The sequence below is a fragment of the Lathamus discolor genome, chromosome 3, assembly GCF_037157495.1.
Source record: "Lathamus discolor isolate bLatDis1 chromosome 3, bLatDis1.hap1, whole genome shotgun sequence".
Classification (NCBI taxonomy): Eukaryota; Metazoa; Chordata; class Aves; order Psittaciformes; family Psittacidae; genus Lathamus; species Lathamus discolor.
Genome location: NC_088886.1, coordinates 96,583,340 through 96,608,523, shown reverse-complemented (window position 1 = coordinate 96,608,523; position 25,184 = coordinate 96,583,340). Strand labels below are relative to the sequence as shown.

The following is a 25,184-nucleotide window of genomic DNA, read 5'->3' as shown; positions in this document are numbered from 1 at the left end:
CCACAGGGCATCAATGGGAGGAGAGTGAAACCTCTCTCCATTTCAGTGTTTTTTCTCCACTTTCATGGCATGAAGTTAAGGCCCAAATTCTACAAAATGCTCAACAGGGAAACTCGCACAGTCCAACAGCTTCCCTGAGGCACCATTTACATACGACTTGTGCAAGATTAGGATCAGAGGCTCTTTTCTCTCTGTCTGCCTCTTTGGGTCTACCTGTTTGGGTCCCTGTTATGCTTTCTTTTTAAATCGTTTTGACTGGGATCAAGTAAAACTTGTTGGTATGTTTAAAATCAGTGTCCACTCTGCTAGTTGCTGGGCTGCCAAAGATCAGCCGTGGAGAGTTTGACTTCAAAGCAAGATTCAGGCTAATAGAAAAAGTGATTGTATTACATGAGATACATAAGGACCAAGGTCTGCAAGGCTGAATCAAGCCTTAAATGATTTGGCCAAGAGTACAGCAAAGCCATGGGACAGTCACAGTGAAAATGTATCATTCAACTTCAGCCTTCCCTCTGCAGAGGCCAGAGCATTTATTAATATCAGTTAAACGGAATAAGATCTGCCCCTTTATGTAATCTATTCCCGTCCACAAATGCTTGATAACATACAGGACGTACTTCTACTCTCCTGGAACAATGCTGCAAACTAAAGCTACTCGTCTGAAGTCAGTGGAGTTGCTCTGGGTCTGACTGCCTGATGTAGCTATACATTTTAGTTTGACAGTAAGACTTATACTTTAGAATTTGTTTTAATTCAGAATCTGAAGAAAAAGAAACATGGCACATTGAAGATTTCTTGTGAAAACTTGAAAAATCATGCTGTCATCAAAATATTAAACACTAATGTTGTAATACTTAGTATACTATAACGCTGGAAACAAAAGCAATTGAAATGAGTCAGCATGAAAAGGTTTCCTCTTATCAAAATGAATGAAAGTGTTGAAATAATGCATTTCTGCTCTCTGCCTTTGAAAATGTCATTGAAATCAACACGTTCTCACAGAAGATTTGGATTTCACTTGAAGTGCATTTTCCAACTGAAATGTGTATGCTCTCCATCAACCTAAACAGCTGCAGGAGGTGAAGGAAATGATAAATCGGGCCCTCTGGATTTACACAGGAGTTAGTGAGAGCACAAAGTGCTACGTGCTTTGTGTTAATGGCTATTAATTTACATGTACCTGCGTACTGAGGTCTGTGGGCAGCTCTGATTATTGTGATAAGTCTGATTTCTTTCTGTATGAATAAAGAATACGAATACCTGAAAAGCCAAAGCCTGCTCTAGAGTAGAAAAGCCAGCCCTACTACAAAGAAATTCTTGTGCCTCTTTAATTACCCTTCTTCACCTATAGGTGGAATTTCCACTCCAACAGCTTTAGCAAGGAGCCTGTTAGTCTGGGAGGAGATTTCTGTTTGTCTTTGTACAGCAAACAGTGGCTCTGTTGTGCAGTGCCAGTTTCTGATTCTAATGATTTCCTGAATTCATTCTCTTCCGTACCTCAGGGAAGGAAGAGGTGATCCTTTTGAAAATTCAGATAATTGCTTTTATTTGATTTTTATTAAATCTCATTCAAGAATAATATGATGGCTTTTTTTATTACATTGTTCATCACTGTGGCATTTTTAAATTTGCTTTTCTAAAAGAATCAGTTTACTAAGCCAAAGATTTAATTCCAGGATTTTTGCAGAGAGAGAACTGGGAGATTCTTTCGGGCTTGTTTTGATTTCAAAGACTTTCATAATATCGATATATATCTGTTATTATCTCCACTTTCTTTGACAGCCCAGGCTTCTTCCCCAGCCCCAGCAGCCAGAGCGTGCTGCGGTTTGCTGCATATGCGTCTGAAGCTGGCCAGGCTGGCTTTGCCCTGGCTCTGCCTGCCTGTCTGCGTGGTGAGGCAGTGGGAGGGACACTCTTTCTTCCCAGCTATGGCTATCGTATAACAGGCAAGGCTGATACTGCTGTCATGCGCAGATGGCCGTGGGGAAACAGCAGGCTCCAGCTCCAGTGGGAGATAAGCATGGGGAGATAAGCTGCCATGGGGGTTATCCAACCACACAGCCAGGGAAGAGCCACCCGCCGGTTTTGGCTGAGTCATGGGCTCTGGGGTGGCAACTTGGTCTTCCCACTGGAGAGTGGGAACATGCAGCCAGGCCCTCACCCATCTGTCCATCCTTCCGTACATCCATCCATCCATCCATCCATCAACTACCCACTCACCCCTCCATCCCGTCCTCTAAAACTCTTCTGTGGCTGATGTTACAGGTTTTGTTCCCGTTGTACAATGGGATGACTGATGCAGAGAAGCAAAATGCATAATCTGCATTTAGCAGGAATAAAGGTAGCTAAGCAAGTAAAAATCAGGACAATACAACTTCATGTTGCCAACACTAAAAAATATGGATTTGTGAAATTTAATCTATTTACCTCTTTGCTGCCAATGTGACATCATCTACTGTCCATTAATAAATCACACACAGAAGTACTTGATATGTGGTTTTATGAAAGCTAATATTTTAAGAGTTGGTAATTTAAAGATAAGTATTTAAGAACATGAGATTTTCATATAGTTTTAGAGCAAGTTTCCCTCTTTTATCAATTTATCACAGGAAATAGCACTGTGAAGGCTTTGTAAAAGGTTCTTTTTTATCTCAAAAAGTTTTTTACAAGAATCCAGTCATCTAAGTTAATCCCTTTAAACCATGTCAATATTTACTTTTGAGTGGAGTTGCAAATACTCAATCAGCTGCACTCTCAGTTTAATCGGGACAGTTCCTATTGACTGGGAATTGTGGCTGAATACTGCAGGGGTTTACCTTGAGTCCTCATAGTTACAACTTGTGATGGCTGTAAGGATGATGGGGTGTCTGTTGTTAGCTTATGCATCTATCCAAGAATAAGTGGGGCCCCCCAGGACCATTTTTAGTCAGCTTCTGGGCTCCTGCCATATCTGTGATGTTCTATACCCCCTGTGAGGTACCCAGAAGGGCCCATGGTCATTAAATTAATCAGTGTGGGATTGATAAAGCAACATGTTCACCATTGTCTGTTCATCCTCATCTTTTGGAAGAAACGTGTCGGTTTGGCAACAGCTTGACCCCTGCTCAGACAGGTAACAAGAAGGCTGGGCACAAACCTCACCACGCTGCAGAGGGTTACATGCCATGAATGAGCAGCTCCAGCCTGCAGCTGATCCCCAAGTACAGGGCAGAGTTTTGTCACTGGAAGCCTGTAAACACGAAAAGGACCTCAACAGCTCTTACAGGATAACAGGCAGCTACAGTTGGTTGAGCATAGGTGTCTTTGACAGAGCTAAAGACCCTTAATATGCACTGCTGCCACTTCCCGTGGTTCTCTGCAACCTATAATTTGTAAATTTTTAATGCTACTGGCACCTAGACCTTTGCTTTCTAATTTTGATGGAATAATGGCAACAGACCTTGTGCTGCAAGACGAAAGACAGGCAGATGGAGCACCATTCTGTTATGTAGTTATACTTTTTCAACCTCCTTTTCTTGAGGCAAGGGACAGGTTATTTCATACAGCATGGGATAGCTTGCCCTTGCCCTTCTCTCCTAGCAGACATATTTGGGTCAGAGGAGAGGTTGGTTGGTCCAAAACATGGCTGGCATTGCCATCTTTAAGGTACCCGGCCAATGCGTCCTTCTGACATCCTCAGAATTGAACTGGTCACCAGTTTTCTGGCTAACAAGAAATTTTTCTTCCATTTAAAACTGGCTTTTCCTTTGCCTTTTTTTTTCTTTTTTCTATAACACTGAATACAGTTGCTGCCTTTAATAGTTAGGAAGTTTTATTCAGTAGGTCCTCTGCTAGTGCAGAGACACAGGGTATTCATGGTACCTCTGACCTCCTTCTTGTCTGTTTGTGATACATCATAAATAGGCTTGGTTTGGTTTTTGTGTTTTAACTACAGGTGTTATTTTTCCTGAGGAACTTTAGGAGGCAATTCCTTGGCTGAGGGTATGGAGTCGTCATTCTGAGGAACCTCCTGTCATTGGATATTTCCCACACCATTGCAGGGATCACTTTGGATGGCTTGGGTGTCCCCTTCCAGTCACACTTCACCAGGCAGGGGAGATGTTTCTTGTCTGGCAGTATAGTAACAGCAAAAGGCCTCAGCTCATTCTCATGGCCTTCAGTGTGGGGCACCATAGGGATATGGAGAAGACAATGACTGGAATAGTTTAAATCTTCCCTGGCTCCTCAAGGTAACTCCTGGCCTGGGACACCATGTTCCTTGTCATTTTCCTGGACACGTCTTACTTGATCTCTTGCTGTTTGCACTTAATGTTAGTGAAGTGAAAATTATAAAGCTATGGCAAAGATCAGAACGCAGAAAAAGGCAAGTAAATATGAACAGTGAAGTGAAAGAATGTGACTGGAGAGCAGCAGGTGCTAAATGGTGTATTTCACAAGAACTTGAGCATACACTTCTCTAGGAACTGCACACACCTCTGCAACACAGCTCTTGAATCTCCAGCTAGCTGTATTTTCCTTCCAGATTAATGCTTGGTTTAGGACACCTCGGCTTTGGCTACTGCTGGCTCCAACCTATTAATTTTCTGAGAGACTGACTTTCACATCATGTAATAAATTCCTGGGATATATGGTGCATGCTGAATACTACTGGGAACAATTCAACTGAAAAACAGACTGGATGAATCTCACTGAATAGGCATACTTCTTTCTCTGGTGGTAGGGGGAGAAAAGGCAAAACCCCTCAAGTAAAGGTGATTTTGTTGGGTTTTTCCCCCCACAACAATAACTTCACAGAGAGAAAAAACAAGTGGTAACACCCTCCCTTTGCTTTCCTTTTCCTTTCTGGTGGAAGTTTGCTAAAATTAATCATTTTAAGAATTATTTTATGCTTAAATAACTTAAAAGTAGATTGCGACCTGGCGTTTGACTAAATCAGAAATGAAAGAAACATTTTCTCATTGCTTCCTCCTGATGCTAAAGATTTTTCATATCTTTATATGAATATACTGTGAAACAATGGTTTTGGTTTGTGAGGTACCCTACAGAGTGACTCTGGAGCCCTCCATCCGCTGTCATGGTTGTGGCAGTTCCTGCCATGCTGACAACTCTTCCATGTTCTAACTGCTTTCCAGTATAAATGGGCAATAACACTGCTTCTTTGCTTGCTCTCTCTGGAGTAACTCAAAAATAAACCATGCACATATCAAATAAACCCTACGAGCTTTGTCAGTCTCAGATTCTCTGCCATGTGGAGCAGTTTCCTTACAGCTCAAGAGTCTTTTTCCTCAAGACCTGTCCCCCACCAGGCTACTGAAGAATACCTGTCTCTTCCTCTCTCCTCCCCAAAAACTTCCTTTTGAACATTATGAGTCAGTTACATGTTTCCTTATTATTGTCTGGTCTCATTGTTGGTCAGAAAACAGTCCTCTGTTAAGGTCTGTTGTCCCTTTACAGCCCTTGAATAGATGACAGTCCATTTCAGTGTATAGTGGATCTGCAGCCATGTTAATATTCAGAACAGTAGAGCAACTTTGCGGCAAATCTCTCCATCATCTCCATTTATTCCTACTCTGGTTTGACTTGCCGTTTTCATGCATAGGAATCTTATTTCTTTTGGAGGGAACTAAACCAGAAGTTCTGCTTCAGGTGCATACCAGTGGTGCTTCAACCCCTAGCAGGGACAAAAGAGATCTGTAGGATACATTTAAACTACATGGATTGGGGATGTCCAGACCAGCAAATCAAATTACAATAATCTGAAGTAAAATGCTAGACCACATGCACTGTAGATGTAGAGCCCTCATAGCCAGTTGCACTGTCCTACTGATCTGCTCCTACTGTGCCTAATGGCTTGATAATGTAGACAGAGGTGCATAAGCAGTACAGCAGTTTCGTATCATCAGCTTCCTAACATCAATGAGTTCATAAGTTTCTAAGATAATTTAAGCTCCTGACTTGTGTTTCTAGGCAGCTAGCAATATACAGATGGTACAGTCTACAGTACCTACTGTACTGAATTTGGTGGATGCCTTAATTTGGTGTTACAATAATTAGCGGATTTATATGGGATATAAAGATGGGGTAAGCAGGGAGATCATTTATCAATATTACACCTATTGGGAGCTGTGATTAAGTGCTTGAAGCTTTGAGATGTGGTCAGGCCGTAGAGCAGTTTAGGATAACAAGTGAAGACTGTTACCAGGTCCAATTACTCTCGAAAGGAAATTAGGAGAGGCAGAATATAATTACTTGAACTGGAATGGAGCCAGGGTGTTGGGGCGATCATTTGCAATATGATCATTAATGGTAAGGTAGAAAACTGTGGATTTAATGCCACAAGGTAAATATTCACTGTCACCAAGGATTATGCTCGTTAAGAATAATATGGATGCAGTCATAAAAGAATGTTAATTGAATTCTGTATATTGGTGCATATTCATCTTCGGAAACCAAGCATCAGCAGTAACATCACTCAAAATACATAGAAATGCTGCTTAGCATCTACTGGGGATAGGGAATCGAAAGGGCTCTTTATCATTTTTTTTTGTTTTGATGATAAGGCAAAAGATGAAATTTGCATAGTTAGCACACACTCGCCTCTTCTGGGTACTGCAGACGCAAACATACAGGGATACAAGCAAAACTGCGAAGCAGCATGGGTATGATATAGCTTGACAGAAATTCTAGTTACGAAAATAAGCTTTTAAGGTTTCATGGAAGACAGTGTGTTTAACAAATGATATACTATCTTGGATTTTGTCCTTCTTCTGTCCTGAAAGTAATAGCAAGATTTTGTATGTCAGTAGTGTCTTTCATGCATTTAGATTATCCTTCAATTGAGCTTCAACAGTACTCCAAAACAGAAGGATAAACAATAGATGATAATTGCTTTACCTTTTACTGCAGTGCAGCAGGTACATAACCGCATTATCAGTAGAGGTGTGGAAAAACAAATCGGTGCTTGACAATGCTTCAGGAATTTGAGAAGGTAAGAACAGAGTTTATACTTATAACAGCTGAGAATAAATGCTTTAGTCCTGTGACTATGAGCAATACTTAGGTCACCAGCTACGAAAATGGTTACGCGCACCTTTATATCCAACCTACCAGTTCATACTCAATTCCCATTAGGATGCTGAGCGCTACAGCAGTTGGAAGACTTTGAGGACTTTTAAAATACTTTGCTAGTGAGAGATAGTTTGCTTAACTAGCGCCCACAGTGGCCAGTGGCTCTGCTCCACAGCTCACCTGAGGATGGACATATCTAGGGGCACTGTGTCTCTCACTTCAAAGAATGCACCATCTCAGTCCGAAAGGTCCCTCTGATGAAATCTGAGAGCTGCGTCCACAGGTACGCCTAGAAGAAATATATAGAAGGGGCATCTCTGAGTCTTTACCAGCACTTTTTACTTCCACTACTGAGGAAGATCCTGAACTGTCATTAGATCACAATTTAAACCTAATATCCACTATCCCAAGTCTCTTTAGTAGCACTGAAGTTCCTCAAGATTTTCCTGTACTTGCCAATGTTTTGCAAGGAAGTCTTGATGGACTGGGGAAAAACTTTAAATACAGTTTGTGAAGCTTGTTGGCAAAGAACTGGCCACTTAAAATATATGAGGCTAGATCCAGAACTTGCTCAAGTCCGTAGGACCATCTCTTTTGCGTATGGAGGCAGGTGAGGCTTTCATTCAAACTGATGAGCTTGCAGGAAGGTTCATCTAAACCCACAGAAAATGGTAAAGACATTTGTGAATGAGATTGGAGAGAGAAATAGCAGTCTCTCCTCTTTCTGCTTTCCTGGAAGTCCCACAAGCATTTATGTGCTTCTGTGAGTGAAGAGTGAGAGGTAAGAGACCTGCTTGATTTGAATCAAAAGGATCTTGTTAAAAATATTCAAGCCTCTGAGAGAGCTGCTTACATTAGCATGATTATTTAGTCTGGAAAAAAGGACTTCATTGTAGTCATCTTTGGGAGGCCCAGAGTGCCAGCTGCAGCTCCTGAAAAAGGAAATTCCATCCAACACAGAGAGTGCTCCTGTTCCCATCACCCAGAAGTCACCTGCATATGACCAAGGATCCTGGAGGCTTCGAGACCCTCTCACTTACTGATTCTTTTACAGAATAAGAAGGCACTGTCATAAATAAGTGTCCTTTCTGAAAGCAAGGACCAGACCTGCCTTCTGAGGCACCACTGACAACTTCAATAACCTATCTGACAGAAGATGACCAGGAGAGACCAGATCTGGAACTCGCAAAGAGAACTTAAGGTCAGCCCTATTGCAGCACATCACATTTAATAAGGCAACAGGAACAATAAAACCCATTATGTCTTTAATAGTTCAATAGTTTGCATGCTAGGAGAGGGGAAAGTCTGTGGTGTAGTGCATCAAGTTTTATGTCATTCTCTGACTTCTGAGTCTGTAAAAGCAGCTAACAGGACTTCACATAACATTGCTGCTCTTGATAAACATGAAAAGATTCTTTAAACAGTGTTAACTCTGAGGAGAAAACTCTTAGTCCATCAAACCACGACCATCAAAGGGGGATCCTTTATAGCATCATTACCTGAAGGGTACATTTTTGTCCTTTTTAACTGAAACTATGACAGGGCAGTCCCTAGGGTACCTTGTAACAGTGGTGGCCATCCCACAGGTTGTAAAGGATTTTATTGACCACTAGGCATTTCATGCTGCTGTTTGAATAAAGAGAAACTTTATTCTAGCAGAAATAGACGGGATAGAGTGAGCAAACATGGGAGCTGGAACATGCTGCCTTGTGTAGAACTCCCTTTGTGAATCCACTGCAGTAAGTTAACTGCTCCATGGACCATCTCTGATGTTCTGTGGCATCGGATGCTATGCATGGGCAGCTGACACGCAGCTGTGTGCTCCACTGTTTGTTAATATATGAGTTTATGAGAAGCAAAGATGAAGTAAGACCCAGGCAGGTGGGTTGGCTAGAGAGAAGAATTTGAAACATCACTGTTGTTCACAGATTTCTGGTCAGAGCAGCGAGATGATTAAGAAGAGAGAAGGAGGAATCTGACTTTGTTTCCAGGTATGAGTTTATAGAAAATACCTTCTTCTACATCCTCCTCCTCTGAGCTTCCAAAGGTGTTCTGTTTTACTTCTACCCTACTGCAGCTGAGTACTCATACTGAGGTCTTGGAGCAAAGTCAGTCTAACCTTTATTTCTAGTCTCGCAGTACAGATGCATAAAATAATGTAAACCTCCTTATTGCAGAGTAATCTTAAAGAATGCCTCAGCTTGAATAAACTTTTATAGCAAAACTATAACCCTTTCCTTGCAAGTCAAATCAAGTTCATCTGATTTATATCTTTTGTTATTGTTATTATGGACCACACTGACAGTGACCAGGTTCCCGTTTCCTGGCAGATAGAACACCATGTGTGCAAGAGACAGTAAGAGGTAAGTCTATAGCTGTGACTGCACTGGCCAAAGCCCTCTTGGCATGGCAGACTCTTTGATTGCCTGGTCAAGGCATGACCGTTTGGCATTTCTCTGCCCCCTGCCAAAGCCTGTGGCAAAACAAAGTCAAACAGCAAGTAACATTTAAGTTTCATTTTAAAAATAAGATGCAAATTTGCTACATAAGTATCCTACAGCAGGCAAGTCCAAAGGGAGCATGCTTCATTTTGGATCAGCTTAAATTTCTTAAGCTATCTTCTCTGACATTTGTCTTATGCCTGTTAATTTACTTCTGTCTGCTTTACCATGATCACACTAAGCATAGATAAAGTTCTCCACGCAAAGGTTTATTCTAGCATAAGAAAGCTGATGCTGTAACAAAAATGTTTTCATATCAGAATTGCCCTGTGCATCAGCCACAGCCACCACTGTGCACAGTTATTTGTTCTTGGTGGAACATTTGCTGTGTCATGGCCAGACTGTGAGGAAAATGACAATAACCCTTTTGCCAAGGAAGATGCATAGAAGACTTGAACAGCTGAAGGGAGGAATGGAGGCAGCAACCACCTTGTGGGTCAATTTAGGTGACCCTAGCTATCTGCTTTCTACAATAAAATAGTAGTTTCAATATTTTCATAAATACAGGTGTTAAAAATACTAAAGGATTTCAATGCCCTTTGAAGCTCTTCATGATTTTAAGAGCAGAAGGAGAAAATGATTGCAGAAAATTCAGCTAAAAAGTTGGGTTGGTTTCCCCCCCCCCCCCATTTATTCCTTACTAAGCAGTTCTAATCCTCTCTTTCTTCATAAAGCTGGAAGAAAGAATTAGTTTTGTACAGTACTTTGAGGAAGGTATCAGTTCTCAGTCTTTGTTTTCCAACCCTCCCACCCCGTCCCCAGAACAATGCCTTTACTTGGAGAGTTACAGAGCTCACTTATTAAAAAAAGTTTTAGAGTCTCTATATATGATACACCCTTTCATCCACAGTATCACAGTTCCTATCACTTCTTATGACTGCTTCTACCTTTCACAACAGATATATAGATAAAAATCAGCATGTTCTAGTTTCCTTTTCCAAACTATTAAAAACACACATAAACAGAACAATAACATCAAATAGCTCAGCAATTTTTTTCCTTCCACTGTAACGATTGAGAGCCTGTTGCAAAGCAGCACCCACCAGCTCCCATGTCAGTGTCTGAGCATGGTCTGTAAGGAAGGACCAGGGTCAAGCTCCCACCTGTGGGGCTGGAGGAGAGAAAAGCTCCTGCTCACTTATGGGTGGGAAGGAAAGCAAATTTTTTCTGTTCCAAACTTAATAGTAACTTCAGGTTCTTTCTGAATACCTTTCAGGTACGTCTGCTACAAAGCCTTTGGAGCCACTGTTACAATGCAGGAAAGTGCAACCAACGCAGATAATAAGAGCTCTTTTCTAAGAAAAAAGCAAGAGGTTTGCACTCTTCCAGAACCTTACTAGGGTTAAAATTACGGTGATTGCACTTGTAGGCAAGCAAATTGTCATTTCTCATGCTATTTTACCTGTAGCTAGTCATGGAGCTAGCAATGATTAATGGGTAGGTACATTTTCTATATTGCTTTGGGGCTATAGGGCTCTTTTGAATGGCTGGAAGTTTAACCATTTTCAGCTACCCAGCTGGTACTGGAGCTGCTTTCATATAAATAAATAACCTTTCTGTTTAGTCTTCTGCATATTGCACTGTACGCAGACATCCTGATCTATATTGTCCCTAGGCACTATACCACATTCACTTTCCAACTTCACTCCAATCTTGACCAAATGAAGCAAAGAAAGTGCACACCGGAAAAAACCCTGCATTGTCTTGGTCTTCTGGATCATTTTCTCCTTTCTGGTTTTTGTCCCAGATGTTTACACTGTCATTACTTTACTTTTCAGCTGATGAGTGAATCAAATCGCTGTTACTGTTCAGACCGATTTCTTCCTTTCTCAGTCTTCTTCCCACAGCTACAATGTTAAGTTTTCTGAAAATATTTAATATCAGAATCCTTAATTTTTAGTGTTTAAAAGTAGTTGGGCCAAATTCAGGAAGGAAACAGATATGGCTCTGACCCACTGACTACAATGTAACATCAAATAACACACAACTAAGCTGCATACAGATGAATTATGCAATTAAAGAATTAACCTGCCATCTTCTATATAAGTCCACTATACCCATGATTTATTTAAAATGCCTTTGGGTAGGGTCGCCTTCTTTCAGTATGCCAATATACAAGACCTTTGGTGCATGTAGAAGTTGATCATATTTGAAAGAGCTGTGGTACTAGGATGAGCCTTTTGAATTGTTTAAAGGCACACTTTTAGATCATCTTCACATCAAGATTTGTACCTACAGAAAATGGAGGTTCATAAGAAAAAACGCTGGAATAAAATCAGGAAAACTGACAAAACCTTCATGTTCCCTGTGACCTCGTACTTTCCCAATACAACAAAGAAACCTATATCTCTCTCTCCCTGTTCCCCAGGATGGTCTACCATGCAAGATCCTTTATTTCACCTGTAACTTTTTTGTGATGGTTTATCAACTCAGTTCTGTCATCACAGAAGGATTAGTGGGTTGATAACTTCTAACACATCCCTTCTTCAAGGAGATGCAGACTACTTTATATAGCTAATCAACTCACTGGGAGTTAGACACCAAACCCATGTTTCTTTGAATGATATGAAGCATCAAAGTTTGTCTTCAGCTACCTGTGTAATTTTGGCCTAGCTCTGCATTCGTCACTCAGAATACCTACGGTTGTGGAAACTGCCAGTGTTACAGCCATACAAATTTCAAACAGGCTGTGTGGTGGTGTCTGATAAGTTGTTTTGTGATTTCAAGATAGTTTGTCTCTCTGGCAGCTTTCCTGTCAGTGTTAAGGAGCTCTTGCACAGCATTTGTCTGCATTTCTAGGAAACAAATACAGTTTGAGAAGCAGCTTACTTGATTTTGTTCATTTTTCTTTTTAATCTAATAAACCCATCAGTACTGATTTTTAAATGATATTAGGACTCTCAAAGAAATATTTAGTATCTGAATATGTGCATTTTACTACTGCATTTCTGTGGGTCTCATTTCTCTGAAAAATACTTTGTCAGAGAAGAAAACAAACAACATGATAGAGCTTTCACAGAAGCACTGTTATATTTGTGGGTAGCTGAAATGTTGAGAAATAGTAGTGACAACAATGCTTTGAAAACTTTTTGGTTGCCTTCTTGGAGATCTGGTGTGTCTGTTCAGACAACAGTGCTGGTCTCTGCTCTGCATGGTTCTGCTTGTAAAAAATAAGTCTGCCAAGAAGTAGGCGTGCAGCAATCGTGTAAGGCTGTGAGCTGATGCTTGGCCACGTTCTAATAAAATATGAATGAAACCAATTGGAAATCAATGTAAGTTTTACTCCTTGTGACAGTGCTAGATTTAAGCTAACGTCCAACACTTCTAGAACATTTCAGTGTGCAAAGCTTTACTTGGTTGCAAGAGAGAGAAATTAAATTGTCTCACACAAATTTGTTGCTGAGGTTGCTCTGCTCTCCTACAACAGCATCCACTTCCACAGGCTAGTTCTCATCCTACTTTATGATCCTTTTGTAGCAGTTTTCCTCCTCCTACCTACACAACTGTAGTATAGCAGTTTGCTCTGCCCCACATCCCTGCTAACTTTCCACCATTCCAGAAGCTGCAGATGTGTTAAAAGGCCGCATCTCTGCCTTATCCTGAGGGGCTTAGAGCAAATTCCCTCCCCAGTGCTAATGCTGGCCCTAGTGCAGCAGCATGCGCTCAGACCACACTAATGTCAGAGCTAGGATGTGAGCTTTCCCAACCGCTAAAGTCCTGGCTGTCAGGCAGCAATGGAGGTGTGCTATAACCTTGAACTCCTCCTGAAAATTAAAGGAGCTACGGCTAAAAAGATTAAGAAATTTGCTGTAAGTCGTGTCTCTTACCAAGTTTTCCCTTCAAGAGACGGCAACGTGTGCTTTTCTTTTTCTGAACAGGACACTGTTCTCTGTTCAATGGTGTGCTCTGGAAATTAAGTTTACAAACTTTTGCTGGCAGTTTAGGCAAATTTAACAGCATCTTTATATCTCCTGGGTACAGGTCCTAACTTGGCGCTTGGGCAGGTGAGTTTTTGGAAATTGTGGACAAAAGTTCTGAGGGCTGCTGGAATCCGTTTTAACCGCTAATGTGTTGAACTTCTAAGTTAAGCGAGATTGTGTCTGTAAATCTTTTCAAAAGAAAGATTGAACCGTTTTTTATTACACTGAAGATTTTCTTTATCAGAATGAAGAACTGAAGAGGTTTAATAAATGCTCTTCTCCCTGGAGTCCTTTCCCTTTGAAAGTTTTACCTGTACTAACATCTAAGAGTCCAATTCACAGGCAATGGACTTGGTGAAAACGTTCTTGTTGAACACAAGGCGAGGCCTGACCCAGGCCCAGGGGAGAAGACCCAAAACCATCATTACATGCAATGCCCATCATTCTTAGGTACCACACAGCAGACCATTTGAACAGGTTTTCTATGTTGGGTTTTTGTCTTCGGTGTTTCTGTGGTGTGTGACTGAATTGAACTTTATAAATATCAAATAGACCTGTGGTCAGACTGCTGTGGCTGCAGCATGTACAAGGGGAAAAAAGAAAGGGGACATTTGAAACTTATAATTTTCCTCACTTTTTTTTCCTCTGTGTCTTGAACTTTTAACATTTCAGCATCCATGTCTATATTTAGAGGCAGCTGCCAGTCTCTGGCTGCAGCACTTCACAAAGCACAGCCATACCATGCCTGCTCTGGTGCACCAGTTTCTGTCCTCTGTTCTTTTCTAACTTGGGTAACTTTTGGATGTAAATATATTTTCCTCCCTGTGCTACAGGAGAGGAAACTACAGACTAGTCAAAATGGGGCAAATAGCCTGCCAGCAAGAAGTGTTTTTTTCAGAAACATGATTTAAGAAGTCTTGACTGGAAATGAGTTAAACTCCATCATGGAGTATCTGAGCTTCAAAACATTTTAGAATGAAGCTGAGGCAGGAGAAAACACCATCAGGGTCCTTCACAATGGAAAGATCCAGTATTTTTACAAAGAGAGAAAAGCAGACTTCCCAAGGACAGAACAGCATTCTTTCAGACTTTTGCACTGGATTCAGACTAAACAACCTGAAGTTAATAAAGATTTTTCTTTCTCTTTTCATTCTTCTTTTCAATAAAACCAGCAGTTATGCCCTGCCAGATCTGTGTAGTTTGTGTAAACAGCAAAATCAAAGCGTTTTCTTACATTTCTAATAATAGTTTTAACCTCTCTTCTGTGCATGTCCAAAGACTGGGGATATCAACAGTACTGCAACTTGTTTGTCCCATCTATACTATCTTTCAATATACAACCACGCTTGTGATGTTTGATAAAAATTCAGTATGAGCTTAAAAAGCTTGTACCAAAGAACTAGTCTTGTAAATCATATTTGGCCTCTTGGCTCATCCTTATCCCACCACTCACAGCATAAGGCTGCTCTGGCAGCACGGCCTGCTGTACATTTTAATACAATTATCAACCGCAGTGCATGATTATAACTGAGAGACAAAGGAACAGGAGTTGTATTGCACATCACCACATGACTATACAATGGTTATCTGAAGTAATTTGTCATGTAATTTCTTGAAACTCACCTGGAGATTTTTAAGAAATTCAGAGGTGTTTTAAGGGGATTACTTTAAAAGATTAGTGGTTAGAAATTACTAAATGCAATGATTTAGGGACCTTTCACCATTTTACTAATAAAAACCTGGAGTAATAAATTTTAACATTTAATATTAATTTTTTTTTCTTTTTTTAAGAAAGGCCATAATATATTTTATGGCAGGGGGGTTAGAACTAGATGATCTTAAGGTCCTTTCAAACCCTAAATATTCTATGATTCTCTGTAGCTGCTGAAACAGAGTTCTAAATCAGACGCTCTTGTGTTACTCAACTCATGGACACCTAAAGTGAAAAACAATTATTCTAGGGCTCTCTCTTCCACACTTTGTGGGCAAATAACTTTTCCCCATGGGTTAATATCCTAATTCACTTAATGTGGACTCATCCTCAAGGTCCAAATCTTCCAAGTGGTTTGTAGGATATTATTTTGTGATGAACACAGAATGTAGATGACAGTGTATCACATTCACTGACAGAGTACAAAGCATACACAAGAATAGCAAGGCTTGCAAGAGTGTGATATCAGGCTGCAATTTAAAGCAACAAACAACAAACGGCACAGTTTTATAGTGAAGCGTGAAATATTCAATGTTTACAGTATAGATTTAAACAAAAAAGATAAAAGAAACAAGGCCAGTTGGGGAAACAAATGCCTGGTGGAGGAAAAGTTCGAGAATGGGAAAGACAGTTCTTTAGGAGTATCAGATTGCACGTGGAGAATGGGGAAGCTAAATTTAACCAACAAGGAGAAGTTTGCAACAAAACAGCTTAGCTGTGTGGTTAGGCAACATAAAAACAGCAGCAGATTCAGACATTTAATGCCTCATGTCCCAGGAGCTGACTCGGCAATAGTACACTAATATTTCAATGTACGTTTTATAACATATTTCCCCTGCCAATGTGTTTAAGACAATCTATACTTAGATATAATAATTAGGAGCATGGTAATATATTATTTGAGGTGAGTGAGCATCTTACAGCAAAAAGACACATTTCGTGCTTGTTGAATTTTCCTTAAGCAAACTGGATCTTTCTTAGAGATTGCCAGGTCACCTGCTTTGATTACTGCCTTTTCAGTTTTCTTGAGTTGGAATGATTCTTGTTTGGACTATTCCCCACTCTATCCAAATCTCAGTCGCCTACAGTTCCGCGGGAGCTAATCCTTATATAAACAAGACATACTGTTGAGGTTGAGAGTTTGAAAATTCAGTTTGTGCAGTCCCATTACATGACGGTTATTACAACTGGTTTTTTGTTATCCTTTAGTTGTTTTTTTGGGTTTCCTTTTTTTTTTTTTTTCCTAAGAAAGTGAGGTCAGGTCTTTGTTCCAGAGCTATCATGTAGGAGCCAGCAAGAATTGTTCTCTTGAGATGTTTGGTAGAGGCCACATCACTTCCAAGTTTGTTGTCTTCTGCTGTCTGCACTGTGGTCACTGATGAAGGAACTGCATATGGATGCAAACAGTTCTGCTCTGCAGTTCAGATCTTTTCTCAGATGTAGCTGTGATGCCTTTTGGAGGGATCCCCATCCCTAGCCTTGTTCAAGGCCAGGTTAGATGGGGCTTTAAGCAACTTGGTTTACTGCAAGGTTCCCCCACCTGTGGCAGGGGGGGTTAAAACCAGATGATCTTTAAAGTCTCTTCCAACCCAAACCATCCTATGCTTCTATGTCAGCATCTGCCTGTGTTTATCAAAAGCTGGCCAGTATGATTAGCCATTTTAATCTAGAGTTCTGTTGACCATAGTTAGGACTTTCAAGTTTTCCAAGCTGTCATGGAAACACATATGAAGATTTAGTGGGGAGCGGAAGACCGAAATCTTAGAAAGGCAGTGATGTTCAGGGGACAAAGTTTAATCCTCACTAGGTGGTGTAACACTGGACATGATCTGCTGTACTGCAGCTTTGTTAACCAGCTAACAGCTTGATTTCTTGATTTTGCAATTGTGCTCAAATACGGTTCACATTCTTATTTATGAAGTCCCAATAATGGGATGATGTAGCTATGGCTTGAAAAATAACTTGAGTTATAGCTTAGTTTCTTTATATGGCACTCAAACTTTAATATGGAGTTAGTTGTTTGTTATTTTCTTTCCTATTTATTTATTTGATCTTTTGATACCAAAGCTAGAAGCAAGCTGAATCAAACCTGTAAGGCAGGACTGGACAGTCTGAAATCTAAACTGAAATCTGAATATTGATAGATCACCTTTCACCTGCAATGGGCTAAAGTAAAATCTCCATTTCCTCCCCTTCTTCCTGAACTTTCGAGCAGCCTGATCCTGTCAGAGGCTGTGAAAGAGAACATCTGAACCGCGACGCCAAAGCTTGGCTACAAACTGCTGCCTCTTTTAGACAAGAGCATTTTCTTCCATATATCGCAATCCCTCCGCTTTAATGTGAAATAATGGAAATGATGGAACAGAATTCAAAATAGCACAAATACCCTGTATCTCTTCACTGCCTGCACACGTGTGGTTCTGGTGATGGTGGCACTGTCCTGTCAGGGGAACAAAAATGGCCTTGCTGCAAGTGCAGCCGTTCAGCCAGGATAGGCTTCTGATTTCTCACCCTGACTAAGCTAAGCAACCTGATTAAATTAGGTCTCTTACATTGTTCGCTGACTCCTGGTAAATTGCACCTTTGATTTCTGGTCCCATGGAAAGGTGCTAATTACCTTTTTAAGTGCTCATTTAATGTTCTGCAGTGACATAAAGCACGAGTGCAGCCTCCTGCATGCTGAACCTTCCAGAGTTTTCTCCCTGGCTGCTTGCTCTCATCAGCCTTTTTCATTTTTCCTCTGCTCCTTCCCTCTGTCCCTCCAAGGCACCTGCTGTGTGCCAGTTCTACAGCTGAATAAATCCACAGCGCTTTTTGCTGCAGCTGGCTCCATTTTAACCCATTAAAAACACCCAGACAACCCGGCATCCTGTCTGGGTCTTATTGCCCAGCTCACATTATGGTTTTTCTCTTAGATGGAGCTTAGCCACTCTCAGTTTGAAAATGGCTTCCCCTACTCTTCCCTTGAGAAGGAGGCTTACCTGGGGAAACGTTCCATCCAAGGCCCTATGCAGCCTCCACCTCCCTGTTTCATAAGTGCTCCCTGCTGTCACATGTGCTTATGTGGCTAGTGGCACTTGGAGGGCAAGGTGTCCAAACCCACCCACTAGGACTTGTGCACACACACCACCAGGAAGCAGCGGGAGCCATGGGCTGTTGTCACCTTGTAAGCAGCACACAGCCTGGGATCCACATCCCGAAGCAGTGGGACCCTGGTGCGTCCCTAGCTCTGGGATAGCCAGGACACAGTTCTGCCCTCTCACTTCAGTCCAAGTGCCCTAGACCTCAACACTAGTGACTCAGCATCTCTGCCAAGTCCTGCCAAAGCTGTGGCTGCTCCCCAGCCTTGTGCCAGCTGGGATGAGGGCATTGGAATGGTCCTGCAGAGGGATTTCCACAGCTGCTCTGTGGCAGCCCCCATGTCCCCTCTCCAGGGAGCAGCTCGTCCCTATGGGCCAGCACAGCTCCTTCTGTACAGATTCTGAACCCAGGATTCAGGGCTGGCTTACTACAACAAAAGCAGAAGTTTAAGACGCAGTTGTAGCGTTAAGTGCCTGTAACTACATTCTGCAAGAGACCTGCAAGATTCTAACAGCTTGTGCTTAATTAGGGTGAAAACCCAAAATCCACTGCTTTTCCTTTATGCTGATCGCCAGCCCTGCCAGCTCACTGGGGGGGGGGCTTTCCTGTGCTCAGGTGCAGCAGCGGGCAGCCAAAGCTGCAGCTCTCCAGGTGAGTGCCCCAGACCATCACTGCTCCTGAGCCCAAAGCTGTGAGCAGGGCAGGGTCTGCTTGAGGCTCTGGGTAGCCTGTCCCTGACAGGTCCCAGGCTGGTGCAAAGCTGATAGCCAAAATGTCTCAGTTTTCTTTAATTCTGTAAGTGGGGAAAACAATCCATTGTGGAATGGCTCCCAGTGCCCTGCCTCTGGGGGACAGGCCTGCTGATGAGCCCATGCTTGTGTCAGGGGTGGACCAGGCTGAGATTGTTTTAGAGGACATTTTTTCCTTCCCAGATTAAACACTGTTAAGCCTTTTTCATGTCAGCTTTGTTTGCCAGAGCCTGTCGGTTATGGCTCAGCAGGGGCTCTGCTCACCAGTAACATGCACCGCCACGCTCCTGTTGGCAATCCCTGGACAAAATATGTTCAGAGGGCAGAGCCATGGCTGGGGTTCAGCAGGGCTGGCTGGCATGTGCTCATCTACTTCTATTAGATTTCTGTTTAAAAGCACACAGGCTTGTTTTTTGTTGTTACTTCCAAGGAACATTAAATATGCCCTAATTTGAACTTGAAGAATTATTTTGCTTTCACTCAAACATCTAGCTATGCTAAGCGAAACCCAGGCTTGTGAGGCCACTGTATGAGACCTGGGCTGCCCCCTCGCCCCCTCCTCCCCTCCTGCAGGATCTTACTGCCAGAGTCTTCATTCCCTATTCTCCACCAGGACAAATATTCCTGGATGTGATGGTGAAGCTCAGTTATTAAAAATGATTAAAAAAGGGCAACAAAGACCCCAGCCATGAATCAGAGATTTCAAACAGCAGTTAAGTTGCTTAAGCATCACGTGCTTTCCAAGTGCCAGGGATCCTGTAGACATTTATGGGAGGTGACCCACCACAGTGCAGCTGCTCCATCTGAGTTAGTGGGTACCTATGCCATGTGCTTGCTTGATGCTCCTTTTCATTCTTAGACCCTGTTTCTCCAGTCACCCCCACTGTGACACATGCTGTTTGCTACTGCAGTCCCGGGTGGAGATGGAGCCCATGCATTTGCTCCCAGGTGCCACACCAGAGACAAAAGAGCCTGGATTATATCAAAGTTTGTTCCTTAACCTGCAGCAGGGCAAACTCTACCCCAGCAGGGTTTGTGCCCTCAGGTACCTCCACATCTCCTCATACTGCACAGCACACCCCCATGGAAGCAAGCTGTATTTGTAACATACTAGTGGTTGCCAGTGCAGCTTCTCATCATTGTGGGCACTTTGAATCAAAAGGTATGTTTTATATGCATGCATGCTGAAGTCATTGGTGTTGTCACTGAACAGCCTGGTGAGATCCACAACTGTGTATTTTAATGTGACCAAACTGCTCCAAAGGACTGAAGCTCAGAGCATTGTGGATACAATTCAGAGTGAAAGCATTTTTCTTCTTGTTGTGATTGATTCTTCCAACCTAGGCCTTCATAAAACCCTTTCCTGCCTCAGACTCTGCACATTGAAGTAGCCTTCCCAAGCATACTCTAATGAGGCCATGAGGATGTAAGGACATCCAAGGATCAAACCAAAAAGATTACCTTTTGGAGCAGCACTTCTCATTTCCAGAATCTTATGCTACATCTGCATTGAACAGCAAAACAATGTTGACCTAACCATGGTAGTCTTCAGAATTTAGTCTTTACCAAAACTTTTACAGTCCTCTATAGCTTTTATATCTCTTGACAGCTCTGAAATAGGCAGGATTGAGCAGAAGCCAGACTATTAAGAGTGGAGACATCTACCCAGATATTAGAAAGTTTATTCTATACACAGACCTGCAGAAAATGATTCAGACTGATTTTTTATTTTGATGTGATTGGGGAGCGTTGGTAGGCAGCTGAGATGTTTATGAGCTATTTATGGCCAACGTGTGAGGTGCTTTGTCGTTTGCTCACTTTTTTTACAGAAAATGCATTAAATTGTGGGAGCGCAGTTGGAATTGTCTCAGGCATAATTTTTCCTCACTAAAAATATATTCTTACATTTCAACTGATGTAATTTGCTTTAAAGGAATACTGAAAAGGTAAGTCATTCTGTCAGAGTAGCAGTCATTTTTGTCCTGAGAAGCTGCGAGGGTTAATTGTTAACACAAAGCTTTTTTGGAATATGCATGTATATGTTAATAAACCAATCTGCTCCCCCCAAAAGCCATTTGATTTTTATTTTTTAACTACTTTTGGGTTTTTTTCTTTATATTGAGGAAACAATCAAACTCTCATCTGGGACTTCTTTTTTTCATTGGCATTAATATGATTGCTTTGGGCTTTTACAAAGGAGAATTAATTAAGGACTCTGATTCATGATTGAATTGGCTTCAACTTTGGTGGCTAAAGAGCTTAGTGCTGAGGCGATAACCTCGGCTCTTCTGAACCTGACAGGAGTCATGAACCAGAGACCCCTCCTGCTGCAGCTCACAGCCCAGCATGTTAACATGAATTGAAAGCAATGGCTGTTGGAGTTAATACACCGTGCTGTGAACTGTGATGGCCCTGGAGCAGAGAAACTACCTCTTCTGCCACCCCTGCTCTAGTAACTTCTGCTAAAGGGGAGGGATGGCCATCAGAATGCAGTAGCTTTTCCAGTGGTCCAGGGCCTACAGGTCCCCTTCTGTGTCCTACCATCTAAGCTACAGCATGAGAAGCTAGATATTAAATGTCAGACTGAGCTGGATTTTTGTCAGACTTCTGCATCCGCTAGGCTTGGCTAGCACAGCTAGTCTGCTTGATTTCAGGAGGAGCTTTGCAGAGGTTTATGGCTCTGAAAATCAATAAGCTAAATTCTGTATAATTTTACTTTGAAATAAGCCAGGCAAAAGATTCTCTTCCCAGATCACATCACCATTCCCTGCACAATGAGTATTTTATGCATGATTTTAACTCAGAGGTGAAAGAAGAGCCAAGAATGAGCTCCCAAGGTATACAAAACCTTAGTAAATTGGAGCGTAATGCTAGGAAAAAAGTGCACATACAGATGTGAATTCAGCTGATCTTCAAGGGGACATTTGCTTTTGCAATCCTATTCTCATTTCTACAGCTGCTGGTGATTAAAGCCTAGACCATTGTAGCTACTGCCAGTAAAAGAAAAGCCTAAATTTAAGTAGTGTCTCCAACAGAGGCAAATTGAAAACAAGGTGTTAGTGTCTGGTTGTTAACACCTCAGACAAAGACCAGAAATACAGCTGGAGGTTTTTTTCAAGTGAAGAAGAGACTTTCATCACAGAGGAACATTAAAAAAAATGCACAGTGCAGTGTCAAAGTTAATTGTGAATTTGTGCTCAGTTCAGTGATGTAGGTTCTGCAGATTTGCTTGGAAGACAACAACATGTGATTACATTCTACAAACGCTTCTGGTTTTGTTTAAAGTACGAGTGAAATATCTTCATAATGAAGCAGGAAAAAGACATCCAAAAGAAACTAGATGGATTGGGCACTTTTGAAGGAGAGCAGGCAGACACAGGGACCTTTTTTGAACTGCTTCTGTTTTTAGATCCTGACTTGTACACATATAAGGTACTAAATTGCTGCAAGCTGTGCTCTTTTGCCATTTATGTCAATTTTTGAGTTTTATATGATACACACATAGCTACTTATTACCTTAGCGGAGTTTGGCCCAGAAACTTCTGTAGAAGATTTCACCTGATATCCACAGAGTGCATGTGATCTCATCTGCCATGTAGTCATTTCAGTAAGAACACGTGATGGCAAAAATGTACAACATTCTTATGATTAGGCATCATAAAACATTTGTAACCATCACCAAGTTGTAACTTAGGAACTGTACTGCAAAGCAGCAAAGGACTCACCCAGGAGGAGATCCTCTGTGGTCGATCTTCTTAGCTCATGCCGATTTCTGTCAGGGATTTGGATCACGTGTCAGACTAATTTGTCACTAGCTCATTACTAAGTGTAGCCCTGCCTCTACTCACTTTTACTGGGAAGAATGAGGAGGATGAGAGACAGCCCAGCTCCAACTAACGAATGACCAAACCACCACAAGTCTGCTTGGCTTTGACAGCCTTCTCAAGACTGCAGTTAAGGACTGCTCCCTGGGTAGCCCTTGCCAAACTTAATACCACTCAGGCCATGGGACTCATTTTAATATAAGAAATCTTTGGCGTTTTACTGTTTACAGAGGACTGCACCCATAGCAATCATGTTTATATCTGCAGTGAGCTATGATGCAATTCTCACCGCTCTCTTAGCAAAAATGGAGAGGATCAAGGAGTGGCACTTCATTTCTTATTTTGGTTATGAGTCATCAGCTCTTACCTTAAACACTAAGGCAAGGTCTCACCATCGGTGAAAAAAATTGCTCTAATTGGGAAATAAAAGTAGTTAAGCCTGGAGAGAAGGCTTAAATTGATGGTTATGAATGGTTTAAGTAATCCCCATGTTAACGAAGCCAAAACCCCTAGAGCAGATGCTATTTTACTTCTCTATAGCAAGTACAAAGTTTGTTGAAAAGAGCAGTGACTCTGCTGGTTTAGAAAAGCCATAGGGACTATGCATGCACCTGTGACTCTGTGGCATCTATGGGATCTAAAAACTTCATGGTTTAAGCTGTAATCTTTCTGAAAAAAAAAAAAAAAAAACAACACCCAAGCAACTTCTGTTTCTCTCCCCCATCACCTAAATTGTAGAGAACTGTAGCAGTTACTCCTAGAGCTGCCCATTCTCAGGCTTCTGGAGATAAACTACCACTATTTCAAAGCAGAATGCATACTTAGGTTTTTTAGATAAAAGCTCTGCAGAACCTGGTGCCTAGGCAGAGCTGCAGTCAAAAGGTTCTGAACCAGCACCTCCACAGTGAAAACCTACACTTAACTGCTGGAAAGGCAAGCAGGAGCACTGATTTATACCACCTGAAGAGCTGTCCCAGAAGCTGGAGTAAATGGGCTTGATCTAGCAATTCCCAACATCCTCACACTCCGGCAGTATTAACAATCAATTAGGAGGCACTTTGTTTCCATACTGCAGCAGTAATAGCTTTACCCCTCCCTTGACAGGGCATGAAAGGGCAGAGGGCAATATCAGAGCAGAGAGATGACAAAATAAAGTGGGGAGAAACCAGGGACTTTTAGGAACCTAACTGCAAATCTTGTAACAAAATGCAATTGGACAGAAGGGACTCGGTTTCAGATGTAAAGTAAGCTCAATAGGTGAAAGAGTTCTCTTTAAACTGTCATCATTAATTTAAGCCAAGCTTAATTAAAAAAATAAACTGAAACAGCTGGGTGTAGGAAGTGGCTGGCTGACCTCAGTGCTGGAGCCGTTTTCCTTTTCTCCTTTTAAACCATTGTTCATCAGCTTCCATTTAAAGCAAACCAGAACTGTCAGACTAACCACAATCAAAACCATAGCTCTTGCTTGAGTCTAATATTTCTCCCTGTGTTATGACATCCATTAAAAGAAGGAGTATCATTGGAAAATCCCTCTTACACATTCACATGGTGCCATCGTATGTTACCTGAATGAGAGGACCAGTGAAATATTTAAAGCCTCAAAAGCATCTATTCCAGAGGATCCTTGAATGTGTTTATGACATTTGGAAAAACAATTTCTACATAAACTTCTGAAAAAAAGCAAAAATACTGCCTCATCCCTGCCTCTTACCCTAGCCATCCTTTGTCAGGTTCAGATGAAAAGTAAAGTCTTTGCAGTTGGTACCATCTTATGTTCTGTGCTTAGTCTAGTTAATGCATTTTAATCTCAGATACACTTGTCCTTGTACCCCACTGCCATCCGCCACCTAAGTTGTCTAATGGCTTTGAAAAACCTGCTAACATATCTGGATCTTTTCACACATTTAAAAGCACCATCTATCAATTCACTGTTAAAGAAATCCCTGCATTAAACTCAAACCCATGATAGTTCTGTCCGTAGAAAGGAAATGGTGATCTGCCCATCCACAGGATTAAAGTTACCCTGTTTCTTTCTGTTCTGGTTAACTCCTAAAAATAAGCTATAATCACTGTGGATGCACTCAGAAATGGGCAAGCCATGGCAGTGGGTCATGGTGATGAAAACAGGAGCTTGTGCTGTGAAGGGGAAAGTGTTCCTCACTGCAACCTGGGGATGTCCTGCTGTGAGCTGAGGGAGCGCTTACTTGGTGGAGGTGCTGGGTTGGATCACTTCTGGACAAGTGTCAGAGCTTCTATCCCCTCAATGGTGGGGGCCAGGAGCTGGGATTTAAGCCACATGGAAGCAGTGGTTTTCCTCGGCCCTTGCTGCA

General features: G+C 41.7%; 1 long non-coding RNA gene across 1 annotated transcript; it reads right to left on the bottom strand.

The window, feature by feature from the left end:
* Positions 1-6,476: 6,476 nt before the first annotated feature.
* LOC136011137 (uncharacterized) lies at positions 6,477-23,760 on the bottom strand. The gene is made up of 4 exons (XR_010611227.1): positions 23,676-23,760; positions 23,466-23,523; positions 22,756-22,802; positions 6,477-7,357 (listed from the first exon to the last, which is right to left on the bottom strand). It is a non-coding gene; the product is annotated as an uncharacterized LOC136011137 (long non-coding RNA).
* Between the last annotated feature and the right edge of the window lie 1,424 nt (positions 23,761-25,184).